Genomic DNA, 17,682 nt, shown 5'->3' with positions numbered 1-17,682 from the left:
CCTTCCAAGGCCCCGCCTCTGCCCCGCCCCTTCTCCGAGGCCCAGCCCTGCTCACTCCATCCCCTGTTCCTCTGTCGCTGGCTCTCCCACACCCTCACTCACTTTCACCGGGCTAGGACAGGGGGTTGGAGTGCAGGAGTCAGTGCAGGCTCTGGGCTGGGGACGAGGAGTTCGGAGCGTGGGACAGGGAGTTGGGGTACATGAGGGGGTTCAGGGTGCAGGCTCTGGGAGGGAGTTTGGGTGCAGGAGGAGGGTCAGGGCTGGGGCACAAGGTGGGGGTGCAGGGTGCTGGCTCTGGGACAGGGCTCAGGGCTCGGGCAGCGGGTTGGGGTGCAGGTAGCCAATGGGAGCTATGGAGGCGGTAAGGCAGTGCGCAGAGACTCCCCAACCCCCAGGAGCCACTGCTGGATACGCCAGTCGCTTCTGGGAGCGGCACAGGACCAAGGCAGGCTAGCCCTGCTGCGTCGCTGGACTGTTAGTGTCCAATCTCTCGGTTTAGCTGCAGGAAGGTTGGCAACCCCAGACTGTGTCCGAGATCGACTGACAGAGGCTCCACGATCAATCAGTTGATGACTACTGTTCTAGAGAGCACTAAATTTAATATCAAGAGTCACAAGAATTAGGCAAGCTAAGTTCCAGAACTCTGCTTCTGGAATGGAGACTGGGGAAACCATTCATGCCAAACAGCTGCTTTCGGTATCAAATGATTCAGGCTGCAAGGCACAATGTTGCCCTGTATTAGAAATCTCATCCAGTGACGAAGAGACATGAACCAGCTGAAAATTGCTATATTAGAAAAGTGGAAAGCAAATGTTTATGAAAAGAACCTTCCATCCTTTCACGAAGGCAATTTTGAGAGTTTGGGTGCATCCATCCCAAGATCTTAGCCCAAACAGCAACATACTGGAAGCTACTGGACAGTAATTATGGCCAAAAAGTACTTCTAGCCAATGCACATTTTCTTAATAAAGAGAGGAGATAAAATAAAAAGTTCTGTGTAATTAACTGAGTTTATTAATCACCTATCGGCCCCAGTTGTGGACCAGCCATAGTAGCACCTAATTATGGACCAGGACCCAACTGTGGTAGGTGCTGTACAAACCCCAAATGTTTTACATTCTATATTTCACTACTCTGTAACAATGCAGCGTAATGTTTAACTCTATTTGTTCCTTTTAATAGAGAATTTAAAAAATATTCTTCAAAGTTGTTGCTTGCAACTTGCATCCAGAGCAAAAAGTCAAGTGGATTGAGCTGAACCAAGGCAATGCAAAAGAACAAAACTGTAAATATACAGTTGACACGGTCTTAAATTTCTGAACTTCTTGCAGTCTTCCACTGCAGACAATCACTACTGGTTAAGAACACAGCCACAACAGGAGTATAAAGGTCTACTACCTCAGCATCCCAATTGCTACTCAACTTCTCCCCAGCTCCTAGCTTCTACAAACAGGGGCATGGTACGCTCTGCTCTACTCCACCTTGTGAATAGCTCCACTGCCTGCCTCTGCTATTCAATTACAGTAGAACTTCAAAGTTATGAACTGACCAGTCAACCACACATCTCATTTAGAACTGGAAGTATGCAATCAGGCAGCAGCAGAGACCAAAATATATATATATATATATATATAACTACTAAAAAATAAAGGGAAAGTTTAAAAAAAAGATCTGACAAGGTAAGGAAACGGTTTCTACACTAGTTTCATTTCAATTAAGATGGTTAAAAGCAGGATTTTTCTTCTGCATAGTAAAGTTTCAAAAGGTATATTAAGTCAATGTTCAGTTGTAAACTTTTGAAAGAACAACCATAATGTTTTATTCAGAGTTATGAACAACCTCCATTCCCGAGGTGTTTGTAACTCTGCGGTTCTACTGTATATGATTCTTGTCAGTTTCATTTCTGCACACAGAGATCCGAACAGCAGTGCAACTAGCCAGTCTTGTTAATCTCATGCTGTTGCTGTTTGAGAAAGATATGAGGGGATCGGGAATACTGGAGCAGTCTACAGATTCAGAAAGACAATACTGCAGCCTTTCCCATTTGACCATAAGGGCCTGAAAAACATTAAATGGCTTTTCAAGCCCTATTTACAATGATGTTGACACACACTCCATTTTGTTTTGGTCCATGGAGAGAGACATGACATCTTTCCATTGTTTCAACTCATATAATACAGGCAGAGAACCTAACCCTACCCTCTTGTGTAGTTCAACACCCTGCCTGCTCAACATAACAAAGACAGGTAGAAAGAAGTAGAACATCGCATCTATATGCCTGCAAACCATAACATAGCTGGTATGTCTATTTTTAAGCTTACCACCCATGACAGTGTCAATTGAACTCTTATATTTATTGACATGAACAATGATTTGGAAAGGATAGTTTGTAAAATAGCTTTACACACAAACAGCTCAAACTTCATTTGTATATACACCTCTACCCTGATATAACGCAACTCGATATAATACGAATTCGGATATAATGTGGTAAAGCAGTGCTCCGGGGGGGAGTGGGGCTGCGCACTCCAGTGGATCAAAGCAAGTTTGATATAACGCGGTTTCACCTATAACACGGTAAGATTTTTTGGCTCCCAAGGACAGTGTTATATCGAGGTAGAGGTGTACTTTTATATATCAACATAATAACCAGTTATCTCAAAATTTCAGTAATATCAGAAAAATATGCATTCTAAAAATAACATTCTGAAGTGACTGCTGAGGAAAGACAACAGGAAATTCTTGATATTCAACTGGATTTAGATCCATCAGTATTTACCCAAATGCACAAAACTTAAACTAAGGATTGAATTTAACTTGGAAAATTGGGACTCATTTTCAGTACATATGTACATAAGCAAAAGTGTGCCAAACACCACAACTTATTTTATGCACACTTTATCAGATGCACAAGCAAATCCACAATTTACACATGCACACACGATAAAATCGCACCACTCTAGTCATGTGGGTATGCAATTAAGGATTTGCATATAAATATCAACTACTGCAAGAGCAAAATAAATACGCATTTTCACACACACAAATTCACATCTAAAAACTTACTCAAAATCAAGTTAGTATTGGCTAAGTGGGAAGGTGGCTGGCTCCCTTGCTGGTCAATTTCTTAAGTTGTTATAACCAATGACAAATAAAATTTCCTTCAAAATTCTAGTCAAACACTTATCCTATAAACTAAGGTGGTAGTCTGAAAGAACAGGGTTTAAAAGGCAGGAAGGAACACTTACCAGAAAAGTCTGAGGATACAGCTACTCTCTGAAAAAAACACTGAAATATGTGCTCATCAAAGGTAGAACAAACAGCCCATTTAAAGGGTCATCACCTATTTAGCCGTAAACCTGTTAATATTAGAGAAATTGCTTTTAAATCCTAAATTACTGTGCTACTTATTAGAGATGTACAATCTAAATTCTTGAAGTCACATTTTAATTGTGTTATATTATGCACTACTGTTAATGACCCAAGTGTAGATATTTAACTGAACCAAACCAGCTTAAAAGTACATCTTTTATTCTTGTGTTTCTCAAAAATTAATGTAATGTTGTAAGACATCACAAAAAGCCCAAACAGCAGCAAATCTTTGGAAGCTCTTTATATAATCAACATGTTTATGGATAGCCCAATTCTCTTAATTTTTTTTCTGTGGCAGGCACTTTTCATAAACCTTCTTCTAACTAAGAATTCAGAATGACATAACAGATAAGACCACTGGTCCATTTAGCACAGTAGCCTGTCTCTGACAGTAGCAAGTAACATGCTTCCAAGAAGATGTAAAACCTCCTAATGGACAACTATGTAAAGGTCCTGGAATTCTGCTAAGCTCTTTACCTCAATCATGTATGTAAGCAGAGAGTTCCACATGTTAGCTGTATCCAGAGTAAAAAAAAAAAAATAAAAAAAAGTGCTTCCTTTTATCACTTACATTTATTACCTTTTGTTTTTAATGTATGTCCCCTGCTCTTGTATTATGAGAAGTAGGAGCTCCTAACCAACCTCTATATCAGGGGTAGGCAACCTATGGCACGCGTGCCGAAGGAGGCATGCGAGCTGATTTTCAATGGCACTCACACTGCCCGGTTCCTGGCCACCGGTCTGGGGGGCTCTGCATTTTAATTTAATTTTAAATGAAGCTTCTTAAACATTTTAAAAACCTTATTTACTTCACATAAAACAATAGTTTAGTTATATATTATAGACTTAATAGAAACAGACCCTCTAAAAACGTTAAAATGTATTACTGGCACGTGAAACCTTAAATTAGAGTGAAAAAATTAAGACTCGGCACACCACTTCTGAAAGGCTGCCGACCCCTGCTCTATATACTATTCATGCAACCTCTTATTCCTCTCCACGCTAAAATTCCTAATACTTTTCAGCTCTCTTCATATGGAAGTCTTCCATACCTCTAAACCATTATCATTGCCTCAGCTGCCACCAGCACAGGAACAACAGGCTCTGCATAAAATCTGCATAGCATTTCCCAAAGAGCCACAAGAGACACATTAAAGAGCCACTTGTGGCTCTCATGAGCCTCAATCTGAGTATCACTGATCTAACCTAAATCTCCCTTGCTGCAGTTTAAGCCCATTAATTCTTGTCCTAGCTTCAGTGGACATGGAGAACAACCTCAGCAAGAGGTTACGGGATCTATTACAGGACTGGGTGAGTGAGGTTCTGTGGCCTGCAACGTGCAGGAGGTCAGACAAGACAGGTTTTTCCTCAAACTTTTGTATTGGTGATCCCTTTCACACAGCAAACCTATGAGTGTGACCTCCCCCCCGCTTATAAATTAAAAACACTTTTTTTGTATTTAACACTACTGTAAATGCTGCAGGCAAAGCGGGGCTTGGGGGTGGAGGTTGACAGCTTGTGACCCCCCCCCATGTAATAACCTTGTGACCCCTTGAGGGGTCACAACCCCCAGTTTGAGAACCCCTGGACTAGACAATCTTGATGGCCCCTTCTGGTCTTATTTATGAGAGACCAAAATAACAAAGGATGAGAAGAAGCAAGAAAGCCAAGCTAAGTATACTTCATCCAAATTACTGAGTCCCTCACCAACCAGAGATAGCTAAGGCCTGGTCCACACTAACCCCCCACTTCGAACTAAGGTACGCGAATTCAGCTACGTTATTAACGTAGCTGAATTCGAAGTACCTTAGTTCGAACTTACCGCGGGTCCAGACGCAGCAGGCAGGCTCCCTGGCCATGCCATGTACTCCTCTCGCCGAGCTGGAGTACCGGCGTCGATGGCGAGCACTTCCGGGATCGATCTATCGCGTCTAGACAAGACGCGATAAATCGATCCCAGAAGATCGATTGCTTACCGCCAGACCCGGAGGTAAGTGTAGACCTACCCTTAGTTGAGGGAAAATTCACACAAGCAACATGCCTTCTCTGACAATAGGCCTGGTCTACACTATGAGTTTAGGTCGAATTTAGCAGCGTTAAATCAAATTAACCCTGCACCCGTCCACACAATGAAGCCATTTACTTCGACATAAAGGGCTCTTAAAATCGATTTCTATACTCCTCCCCGACGAGGGGAGTAGTGCCGAAATCGACATTGCCATTTCGAATTAGGGTTAGCGTGGCCGCAATTCGACGGTATGGGCATCCGGGAGCTATCCCACAGTGCACCATTGTGACCGCTCTGGACAGCAATCTGAACTCGGATGCACTGGCCAGGTAGACAGGAAAAGCCCTGCGAACTTTTGAATTTCATTTCCTGTTTGCCCAGCGTGAAGAGCACAGGTGATCACGCAGAGCTTATCAGCACAGGTAACCATGCAGTCCGAAAACCGAAAAAGAGCACCAGCATGGACTGTACGGGAGGTACTGGATCTGCTCGCTATATGGGGAGAGGATTCCATGCTAGCAGAACTACGTTCCAAAAGACGAAATGCCAAAACATTTGAAAAAATCTCCAAGGGCATAATGGAGAGAGGCCACAGTAGGGACTCACTACAGTGCCGCGTGAAAGTTAAGGAGCTCAGACAAGCCTACCAGAAAATCAAAGAAGCAAACGGAAGGTCTGGGTCAGAGCCGCAGACATGCCACTTCTACGCTGAGCTGCATGCAATTCTTGGGGGGGGTCCCGCCACCACTACCCCACCTCTGATCGTGGATTCCGAGGAGGGGGTAATTTCAGCCATGCCTGAGGATTCTGCGGATGGGGAAGATGAGAAGGAGGAGGAGGAGGACGACGAGCTTGCAGAGAGCACACAGCACTCCGTTCTCCCCAACGGCCAGGATCTTTTTCTCAGCCTGACTGAAGTACCCTCCCAAGGCATTATACCAGACTCTGAAGCCATGGAAGGGACCTCTGGTGAGTGTACCTTTGTAAATATAAAACTTGGTTTAAAAGCAAGCTTTTTTTAAAGATTAATTTGCCCTGAGGACTTGGGATGCATTCGCAGCCAGTACAGCTATTGGAAAAGTCTGTTAATATGTCTGGGGATGGAGCGGAAATCCTCCAGGGACATCTCCATGAAGCTCTCCTGGAGGTAATCCAAAAGCCTTTGCAGAAGGTTTCTGGGCACTGCAGCCTTATTCCGTCCTCCATGGTAGGACACTTGACCACGCCATGCTAGTAGCAAGTAATCTGGTATCATTGCATGACAAAGCCTCGCAGTGTATGGTCCCGGTGTTTGCTGGCATTCAAGCAACATCCGTTCTTTATCTTGCTGTGTTATCCTCAGGAGAGTGATATCGTTCATGGTAACCTGGTTGAAATATGGGAATTTAATTAAGGGGACAGAGGTGACCGTTCCTACTGGGCTGTTTGCCTGTGGCTGAAAAGAAATCCTTCCCTGCAGTTAGCCAAGCGGGAGGGTGAGGGTGAGAAATAATTGGCACTGAGCTTTTCGCGTTTGACTAGCAGGGATCTTCCCTGATACCAGCCACACACTGGGGGGAGGGGTAAAGCGATCATCCCAGAGAATTGGAGGGGAGGATTAGTTTGGTTTCTGCTGCTGCACGTTAACAGGAAAACCGCAGCACTCAACGGGCTTTGCTTGGTATGTGGGAAAGGAGGGCGCTGCTTTTATGAAGGCTGCAGAAGCTGAAAGACAATGGCTTACCATGGCCGCACGCAAGCCGAATTCTGTTGCCCAGACCTGTGTCTGTGATCTTTAATACCAAAGCCGCAGGCACTCAATATTAAGATGCAAAATGCGACCTTGTACCAAAATCACATGTGCTATGTAATGTGAATAGTGTTGTTCATCGTGAAAGAGTATAAGCATTGTTCTGTAAAATGTATCTTTTTAAATATTTCTCTCCCTTTTTTCCCTCCCTCCCGCAGCTGCAAATTTTTCAAGCCTCCCTCCTCCGTCCCGAAGGCTATCTCAGATAAGGCGGCGAAAAAAACGGACGCGAGACTAAATGTTCTCTGAAATCATGGAATCAACCCACAATGAAAGAGCTCATCTGAATGTGTGAAAGGACATGGTATCAAAGTACAGGAAAGATGCCAGTGAACATGAGGACAGGAGGGACCAACATGAGGAGAGGAAAGACACTCAAGATGAGAGCTGGCGGGATGCAACGCTGGGGCTGCTGCGTGAGCAAACAGACACGCTCCGGCATCTGGTGGAGCTTCAGGAACGGCAGCAGGATCACACAGTGCCGCCGCAGCCCCTGTATAACCGCCCTCCCCCCTCACCATGTTCCATAGCCTCCTCACCCAGACGCGTAAGAACACGGGGGGGGAAGGCTCCGTGCACCCACTCACTCCACCCCAGTGGACAGCCCAAGCAAAAGGCTGTCATTATTTTGAAATTTTGAAGTGTCCTTTTCCTTCCCTCCTATCCTCCTCCCAAACCCCACCCGGGCTACCTTGTCAGTTCTCTCCCTATGTTTATAATCAATTAATAAAGAATACATGATTTTTAAACGATAGTGTCTTTATCTCCTTTGAAAGCAAGCTGTGATTGAAGGGGGGAGGGTGGTTTCCTTACAGGGAATGAGTCAATCAAGGAGAAACAAACAAAACTTTCACACGGTAGCCTGGCCAGTCATGAAACTGGTTTTCAAAGCTTCTCTGATGCACAGCGCTTCCTGGTGTGCTTTTCTAATCGCCCTGGTGTCTGGCTGCACATAATCAGCGGCCAGGTGATTTGCCTCAGCCTCCCACCCTGCCATAAAGGTCTCCCCCCTTACTCTCACAGAGACAGTGAAGAACACAGCAAGCAGCAATAACAATGGGAATATTGGTTTGGCTGAGCTCTGAGTGAGTCAGTAAAGTGCACCGGCGACCCTTTAAATGTCCAAATGCACATTCTACCACCATTCTGCACTTGCTCAGCCTCTAGTTGAACAGCTCCTGACTCTGTCCAGGCTGCCTGTGTATGGCTTCATGAGCCATGGCATTAAGGGGTAGGCTGGGTCCCCAAGGATAACTATCGGCATTTCAACACCCCCGACGGTTATTTTCTGGTCTGGGAAGTAAATCCCTTGCTGCAGCCGTTTAAACAGATTAGTGTTCCTGAAGACGCGAGCGTCACAAACCCTTCCGGCCAGCCCACGTTGATGTTGGTGAAACGTCCCTTGTGATCCACAAGTGCTTGCAGCACCATTGAAAAGTACCCCTTGCGGTTTATGTACTAGCTGCCCTGGTGCTCCGGTGCCGAGATAGGGATATGCGTTCCATCTATCGCCCCACCACAGTTAGGGAATCCCATTGCAGCAAAGCCATCCACTATGACCTGCATATTTCCCAGAGTCACTACCTTTGGTACCAGCAGCTCAGTGATTGCTTTGACTACTTGCATCACAGCAGCCCCCACAGTAGATTTGCCCACTCCAAATTGATTCCCGACTGACCGGTAGCTGTCTGGCGTTGCAAGCTTCCACAGGCTATTGCCACTTGCTTCTCAGCTGTGAGGGCTGCTCTCATCTTGGTATTCTGGTGCTTCAGGGCAGGGGAAAGCAAGTCACAAAGTTCCATGAAAGTGCCCTTACACATGCAAAAGTTTCACAGCCACTGGGAATCGTCCCACACCTACAACACTATGCGGTCCTACCAGTCTGTGCTTGTTTCCCAGGCCCAGAATCGCCATTCCATGGCTAGCACCTGCCCCATTAACACCATGATCTCCAAAGCGCCGGGGCCCGCGGTTTGAGAGAATTCTGTGTCCATGTCCATGTCCTCATCACTCTTGTCACCACGCTGCAGTCACAGCCTCCTCCTCACCTGGTTTTTCAGGTTCTGGTTCAGCATAAACTGCACGATAATGCGCAAGGTGTTTACAATGTTCATGACTGCTATCTTGAGCTGAGCGGGCTTCATGCTTGCCGTGGTATGGCATCTGCAGTGTTCACCCAGGAAAAAAGGCGTGAAACAGTTGTCTGCCGTTGCTTTCATGGAGGGAGGGATGAGGCTGTACCCAGAACCACCAGTGACAATGTTTTTTGACCCATCAGGCACTGGGATCTCAACCCAGAATTCCAATGGGCGGGGAGACTGCAGGAACTATGGGATAGCTACCCACGGTGCAATGCTCCGGAAGTCGACGCTAGCCTTGGTACATGGACGCACACCGCCGAATTAATGAGCTTAGCGTGGCTGCATGCACTTAACTTTATACAATCAGTTGCCAAAAATCGAATTCTGTAAATTCGGAGTAATCCCATAGTGTAGACATACCCATAGCCTTGAAGAAAGTTAAGGTTCAAACTGGCTCGCTTAGTGTGGCTCAGCCAGTTGAAACTTGGGGGGGGGGGGGGGGGGGAAATTGTCTACCATCCTGTGCATCAGAATCTAAGGTTTCATTAAAAAAAAAAATTCTCTATCAGAAAGACTGATCAGCTGAGGAATGATCATCAAAGGAAGATCTGCATAATCAATGGGTGTCATTTTTTCACCTGAAGTTTGCAGAGCTTGGTTTGTAGGCAAAGTATCTGAGAATGCCACTACTTTTCTTTTTCCAATTCAATCCCAACAAAAAGGTGGAGAAAGAAAGGCTATGGATAACTCACTCAAGTATGGTGGCCCAGGTAAAGTACCACCTAGCAATAGCTAGCATTGAACCACAGTGGTTCTACAAGCTAAGTTCTCTCTCTCTCTCTCTCTCTCACACACACAGCTAAATACAATTAAAATACCTTAAAATTATTTACCAAAGGTTGCGTAAAGAGGAACATTTGATGTGGTCTGATTCAGGCACAAGCTTAATATTCCTACACCCGCCAAGTATGACAAGAAAGTAGCAACTGAAAAGGGAAGTGCAGAGGCAATAACTTATAACCTCGGGCTTTGAGCATTCAATGCTACGAAGCACAGCCCACACTGCCTCCAACAGAAATAGCTGTAAGGATAGTCTAGAACCTTGCCAAGCAAGTGCCTGGGTTCCAAGTGAAGGAATACACAGAGACCCTCAAAGAAAAATTACTGTTTATTCATACCCAATGAGGAAGAGTTGTTGTAATAACGGCCTAATTGTAAGCTCATCTATAAACAATGAATGAAAGTTCATAAATTGTCACAATGTCCTGTTATATAAAATTGTTTAAGAAAGACTGAATTAATTTAAACAGAAAGGGCTTTACTGATCCCATTCAAGGACTGTGTTAAGACTATAACTGGTAAACCAGAGATGAAGAGGACCGGAAATGAATGAACCAAAAATTAATGTGTTGAAACTGGACCTTTTGGTGGACAAAAAAATGAGAAGATGGACTATTCCACCCTACACTCCCTTACAAAGAAAATACTTTTTGGAAAAATTAGCAGAAGCAGCTGCTTTCTACTAACAACCATTGCAGTGAGCTTTATCATCCTGGCTGCCACGCCTACTGTCTCCTGGGACCCCCAGAACTTTTTCATCCCGATCCTCAAAGATGTACTGACCAGACGGGGGGCAGAGAGTGAGCCAGATAACATCGCCAGCTCCAGCTAAATCCCAAATATTATCTGGGATGTAAGACTTTGTCCCCCACAGATCCCCCCAATTAGGTCTCTCTCCTTTTTCCTTCCGCCTAATAAAAGTCCGGTTTAGCTGACCAAGACTACTTATTCTGCAATACTGCCGTGTGATCAGAGAGGCAGCTAAATGCAATGCCCTAAAACTCCAATGCTGGTACAAGTATGCCAGGTCTCAGGCCATGTCTACACTTACCATGGACAGATTTTGCTACGATCGCTGCAGCGGGGATCAATTTAGTGGGTCTAGTGAAGACCTAAATTCCCTCTAAGCCGTGCGGCTGCCTATTAGGCCCCAGGGCTGCAGTAGAGAGAGAGGCCTCTCCCCCACCGCAGACCAGCTGTGGCCGGGGGAGAGCCACCCCCCCCCCCCCCCGCCAGCCCCAGCACGGACCTGCCGTGGCCGCGGATGAGGCGCCCCTCCCCGCTGGCCCGAGGGAGAGGAGCCCCTCCCTTGGCCCAGCCCAGGCACACCGGAGCTGCCACAGCCAGGGAGAGGCACCTCTCCTCCTGCCCCAAGCTGCTGTGGATAGAGAGGGCTGAGAAGAGTCCTTTTTCCCACCGCAGCCCCGGGGCAGCCCGCACCCAAACCCCACACCCCCAGCCAGAGTCCTCACACCCCCCCTGCACCCCAGCCCTCTGCCCCAGTCTTGAGCCCCCTCCTACACTCCGAACCCCTCGGCGCCAACCCCACCACATTAATTTTGTTATCTGCACCAATATGAAGGTGATATGTCACATATGACCTCCATATTGATGCACACAACAAAATTCATTCCACACATGAACGTAAAAAATTAGAGGGAACACTAGCTGAAGACCCACTAAAGTGACCGCAGAGCACTCTCCAGTCGACTCCAATACTCCACTGGAACGAGAGGAGTCAAGTAAGTCGACGGGAAAGTGTCTTCCGTCAACGCAGTGCAGTGTAGACACCGCATTAAGTTGAGCTAAGCTACGCCGACTCTAGCTATGTTATTCACGAGCTGGAGTAGCATAACTTAAGTCGACTTACCCCAGTAGCGTAGACAAGGCCTAGAGTGGCTGACAAGACAGTGTGCTCTGCCTGTGTTTTTCCAGCAATGAGGATGCAAGTGATAGTCAACCCCAGAGACAGAAGCTGCATTTTCCATCTTTGCTGTTCTTTTCTTTTCCTACTTATGTGTTTGTCTTGTTTTGTCTTCTAGGAAACAGGATCAGATTTTAACAACAAAAGCTGCAGCAGCACCACCAGCCCATTCCAACTAACTTCTCCTTTCCCCACAAAGGACAAGTTATCATCATCTTTAATACCACACAAGAGACAGTCAAACAAGGGTTTTTTTTTTCCTTTAAAGACTGTCTCCAGTTAAGGGAAAGGGAACAATGGATATTTTTAAAATGAAAGCCTAATTTAATGTTTTACATTTCAAAACCTGTAATTGTTTTCCCCTTCTTCTTTGTATCTTTAAGAAAACGTTAAAAGGATTGTTAACGCTGTTTGCACCATGGTATTAAGCATGCTGAAGTCTCTGTATACCAAACCCATAACCCGGTTTAAGACTATTTAATGGTGGACAGTGACTGGCTTATGTTAACACCTTTGACTCTGGGCCCATATATTCCACCTACATTAATACAACAGAATATCAGTAAGAAACAGACATTCAGAAAACTTTAAGATGTTGAACACTGTTTTCAGTCACAGTGTATCAGAAGCTTTCCCCCAAAATCCCAAAGCACATGACTGATTTAGCACAGTGAATTTAGGCTGTCATGTACATAGAGCTCAAAATAATATAACTTGGAAACTATGCTTTTCTTTCATGGATAATTTCTCTTCTACTGTACCATCTTGATAGCGAGCATTATCTGCTATACCACCTTTATGGCTAGTGTCTGCACCCTGGAAAGAAAATGCCACTTTTATCTACAGCAATAAAGAACCTAGAAATCTTCCCAAGACTTGACCATACAGTTCCTGGCATTACAAATCTTCTTCCTCCACTCATTAGGAATGTTGACATTTGCTGGATTTTCATTCATGAGAGTTGTCTGTATCTATTTAAAAGGAACATCAACTTAAAAAAGGAATCACACCTCTGTCTGATTGATTTTTACCTACTATTATTACATGTATCATGTAATATTAATGATTGAAGATTAGAGGAAAAAAACTTCCATTTTTGCCATTTGTTTACTTTTTGTATTTGACAGCACTTTGGTTGAAATCTTGGACCCCCTGAAGTCAATGGAAATTTTGCCATTGACTTACATGGGATCAGGATTTCACCCTCTGTTATTAGTCAGTTTCAATTGACCTGGTATAGTCAATGAGTTAAACTAGTTTCCCATTTTGTTTGTGGTTCTTTCACACAAGTCTTTCAACCAAATACTGTACCTGATTCTGCAAACTTGTGCCTGTGAGTAACCTTACTCACTTAACTAGTCCCACTGAAGTCACACTAGACAGAATTCATCAGAATATTTCAAGTTTGTAACACCTGTACAACTTGCAAACTCTTATGGCCATGAGTAACTTTACTCATACGGATCCCAATTCAGCAAAGTACTTCAGCACATGCCTAACGTCTTGTCTGCACTAGGAGAGTTTTGCCAGTATGGTTATACCTGTACTGTTAACCACAGGCGGCAACTTTTCCCGGTGCTGGTGGGTGCTCGACCCCCCCTGCCCCGCCTCCTCCTGGCCCAGCCCCAGCCCCATTCCAACCCCCTCCCCAAAGTCCCCGCCCCAACTCTGCCTCCTCCCTGACCCTATTGAACCCCTTCCCCAAATCCCTGCTCCAGCCCCACCTCTTCCCCAAGCGCGCCGCCGCGTTCCCCCTTCTCCCCACTCCCTCCCAGCGGCAAGCACTGAGAGCTAGGGGGAGAAGCGGGGAAGGCGCACTCAGGGGAGGAGGCGACCTGGGGCGGGGAGGGGAGCTGCCAGTGGGCTCCAGCCCCAGAGCACCCACGGAGTCGGCGCCTATGCTGTTAACTGGCAAAACCCATCTACCGTGGACAGTTATACCAATATAGTTTATGTCAGTTCAAACCAATATAAGCTATACTAGTGTAACTGTGTCCATACTAGGGCTTATACTGACAGTAGCTGGTAAGATATGCTGGTAAAGTAGTCACACCTCTAAGTGACATGGCTATACCAATATAAAAGTGTAGACAAAGTCTAATTTTAAGTACATTAGTAATCCTACTGACTTCAGCTGGTACTATTCTGATGCTTAAAGTTAGGCTTAAGAACATGGGCTTAAAAACATTGCTTCATTTGAGCCAAGAATGGTCCCATTAAAATCAATGGTATATTCATGTGAGTAATCCGATTCATGGGCGTGAGACAAACGAATATTCTTGAGAATTCTTAAAACAAATTTAAATTGTATTCAAAAGACACAGTATACCTTTGTTTTAATAGCATCTCTCTTTGCTCCAAAAAGTTTACTGTGTTAGTGTGGACACACCATTAACGACATCATTTTAGTAATGAAACTGTTTTAGTGACAAAGATTGTATGAAGCAGCTAGTTGTCTCACTTGCCCTTATAACAGGTTAGTGCGTCCACACAATATCACAGTTGACAGAAACATTTAACTGAATCCACACACAGTGTGCCTTACAAAGTTGGATGCACCAGTACATTCTGGGACTCTTAAGGCACAGTATCTATCCCAGATTGCCCAGAATTTTTGCTGACAGCAGAATTTTTAGCCATTTTTCAGATGAAAGGTATTGCATTATGGTGTAAACTGAAAGAGAACCATAAAGTAAAACTGAACAGTCTAGATGTAGATCTGCACAAATTCAACCACACATTGAAATAAAAATCTATATTTCCAGGCACTACAGGGCTCATCTACGCAAGAAAGTTTACCTGCTTTAATTATATTAGTATAATTAAAGTAGGATAATTCCCCGCCACAACTGTGGATGCAGTTATTATACCAGTATAACTTATTTCCTTAGGCTTTGTCTACACTGCCACTTTACAGCACTGAAACTTTCCCACTCAGGGGTGTGAAAAAAAATCCCACCCTGAGTGATGCAAGTTTCAGCACTGTAAAGTGGTAGTATAGACAGTGCACCAGTAGCTACTCCCTTGGTTGGGGTGGCTTTTTTACGACTACACGGCGCTTTATCGCTGGTAGTGAAGACATACCCTCACAGAAATGGAAGTAAGCTATACTAGTATAACTAAACCCACATTAGGGGTTGTACTTGTATAATTATATTAGTTTTTAAAAAAAAGTATCACAACCCAAAATGACAGTCACACCAGTACAAAATCTGTGTAAAGATCAGGCCACAAACAAATTGCTTAACCAAAGTTTGTAAAATGCTTGCTGTGTTATGAGTGGATGCAAGATGTACATACAGATATTGTACATTCAAAGCATTCGAACACTTCTGTAGACAAGTGAGGACAAGGCTATGAAAGTCAATCCCTCACCAAATTTACGTTTGGTATTTTAAAACAAGGTTTTACAAGCCTAATGTTAACACAAGGAGTGTGTGTGACTTTTTAAAATAGAAAGTGGCTGCGAACATTCAACAGCGTTCAGCACCCAGATGTCATGCCCGAGCATGGGAAGCAGAAAGGGAAGTGGGCTAGGAAGAGCCGTGATCGACGCGAACCCAGTTTCATTTTCCAAGCGGAGCAGAAGCAGAGTAGCCAGCCCCTAGACACAGCTGAGCGGGGCAGTTGGGTCAGGCTTTGCTAACGGCGGCATTATCAGCCCGGCAGAAAGCGCCGCTGGCTAGTGCAGGGCATGGCCCTGCAGGAAGGTCTCTTTACATAGGGAATGACAGCACGGCCCGGAGCCAGGGCTGCCCAGCGCTATGGAGACTCAGGGGCGGAGGTCCAGTGGGTCTGGCAGCGCTGGGGACGAGTCACGGCCCGGACACCGGCCCTACGGGGGATGGAGCCCCGGGGCCCGACCCCAGGGCGTCCCACCCCCGGGGCTCCACCTCGCCCCAGGAGCCCAGGCAGCCGCGAGGCAGGGCAGGGCAGGGCCCGGCTGAGGACGGACGACAGGCCGCTGCCAGCCGCTCTCCCCCTTCGGGCTCCTCACCTGAGAGTCGTCGCCGCCGCCGCCTCCCACCCCGGGGGCAGCTCCCAACGCATCCTGCGGGGGTTGGGGGCCCCAGTGGAGTTAGCAGCAGCCCCTCGCTTTGCTCCTCCACGGACGGCTGCGTCCCACCCTGGGCCCGGCACGGGCTCAGTCACCTCAGGGGAGCTCGCCGGTCGCCATTACCGGCCAACGACTGACACGGAGCAGCGGCGGCAGCGGCGCGGGGCAGGGCGGGAACAGCCGGCCACGCCTCGCGAGAACGGCCTAATATCTGACCTTCCAAACATGGCGGCACCCCTAAGCATTCCTGCCCCAAACTATACTTCGGCCATATTGGGTGTGGCACAGCTTCCTGCATACATCAGGGTGCACCTGCCTCAGCTGCGATGTAATACTCGGGCACTGGCAGCTCAGCTTTAGATCTGACAGAAGGCAGGGCTGCCCTTTGGAGGGACAACAGCTGAGCAGGGAAGGAGAGGAAAGATTCCCCACAAAACGTGCTCCAAGAGTGGCAATGGTTTGAATAGAACCTCAGCACCTGGAACCAAATATTTCTCCTGCCGTTTGTAAGGAATGTAGGGCTGGGGAGCACCCCTACAGCTAAGGTTTGAGACACAGAGTTTAAGACCTGGAGGACATCTATTGCAGAGCTGGTGTGGTGTGTATCTTAACCCTGGAATGGCTGGTTTTCAGGAGTTTAAGTTTAGATGTATTCAGTGTTTTGGAACGAGACACTATGTTAAGGAAGTTTTGGGGCAGTGAATCCAAAAGTAGCTCCACAAAAGTAGTGTAGGCTCCTAACCTCCATTAAAATCAATGAAAAGGGCCTTACCAAATTCACAATCCATTTTGTTCAATTTCACAGTCTTCACATTTTAAAATCTGAAATGTCATGGTGTTGTAACTGTAGGGGTCCTGACCCAAACAGCAGTTGTGTGGTGGGGGCAGGGGGAGGTGATGTCACGATATTGCCACCCTTATTTCTATGGTAATACTGGCGGGATGCTGTCTTCAGAGCTGAGCAGCTGGCCAGCAGCTGCTACTCTCCAGTCACCCAGCTCTAAAGGTAGCGCAGAAGTAAGGGTAGCAATATTTTGACCCCCTACAATAACCTTGCAAACCCCCCTCCCCCACAGCCCACTTTTGGGGGAGGATCCCCACTTTGAGAAATGCTGGTCTCCCACGTGAAATCATGGTCTTTTGTGTACTTTTACCCTGTACTCAGAGGTGAAAGTAAGCCGGTATGATTCAGTAGAGCCGTGCCAGACTGGACCGGCTTCCGCAGCCGTGATTTAAAGGGCCCAGGGCTCCAGCTGCTGTGGCAAGCCCCGGGCCCTTTAAATCCCCACCGGAGCTTCGGCAGCCAGGCTCGGGCAGGGATTTAAAGAGTCCGGTGCTCCTGTCACCTCTGCAGCTGGTAGCTCCAGGGTGATTTAAAGGCCTCAGGACCTTTTAAATCTTGAAAGGCCCCGCCTCTTCCGGCTGAGGCCCCGCCCCCGCTCAGGACTCTGACGTACCGGTAAGTCCTTTAAGTTACTTTCACCCCTGCCTGTACTATACAGATTTCACAGGGAAGACCAGATTTCACCATCCATGACATGTTTTTTCACAGCAGGGCCCTATCAATGAATCTGAGCTACACCACCACTTAAATGCAGCCAACACTGTTGT

Source organism: Malaclemys terrapin, chromosome 8 (assembly GCF_027887155.1).
Source record: "Malaclemys terrapin pileata isolate rMalTer1 chromosome 8, rMalTer1.hap1, whole genome shotgun sequence".
NCBI lineage: Eukaryota > Metazoa > Chordata > Testudines > Emydidae > Malaclemys > Malaclemys terrapin.
This window is presented reverse-complemented; position numbering follows the sequence as displayed.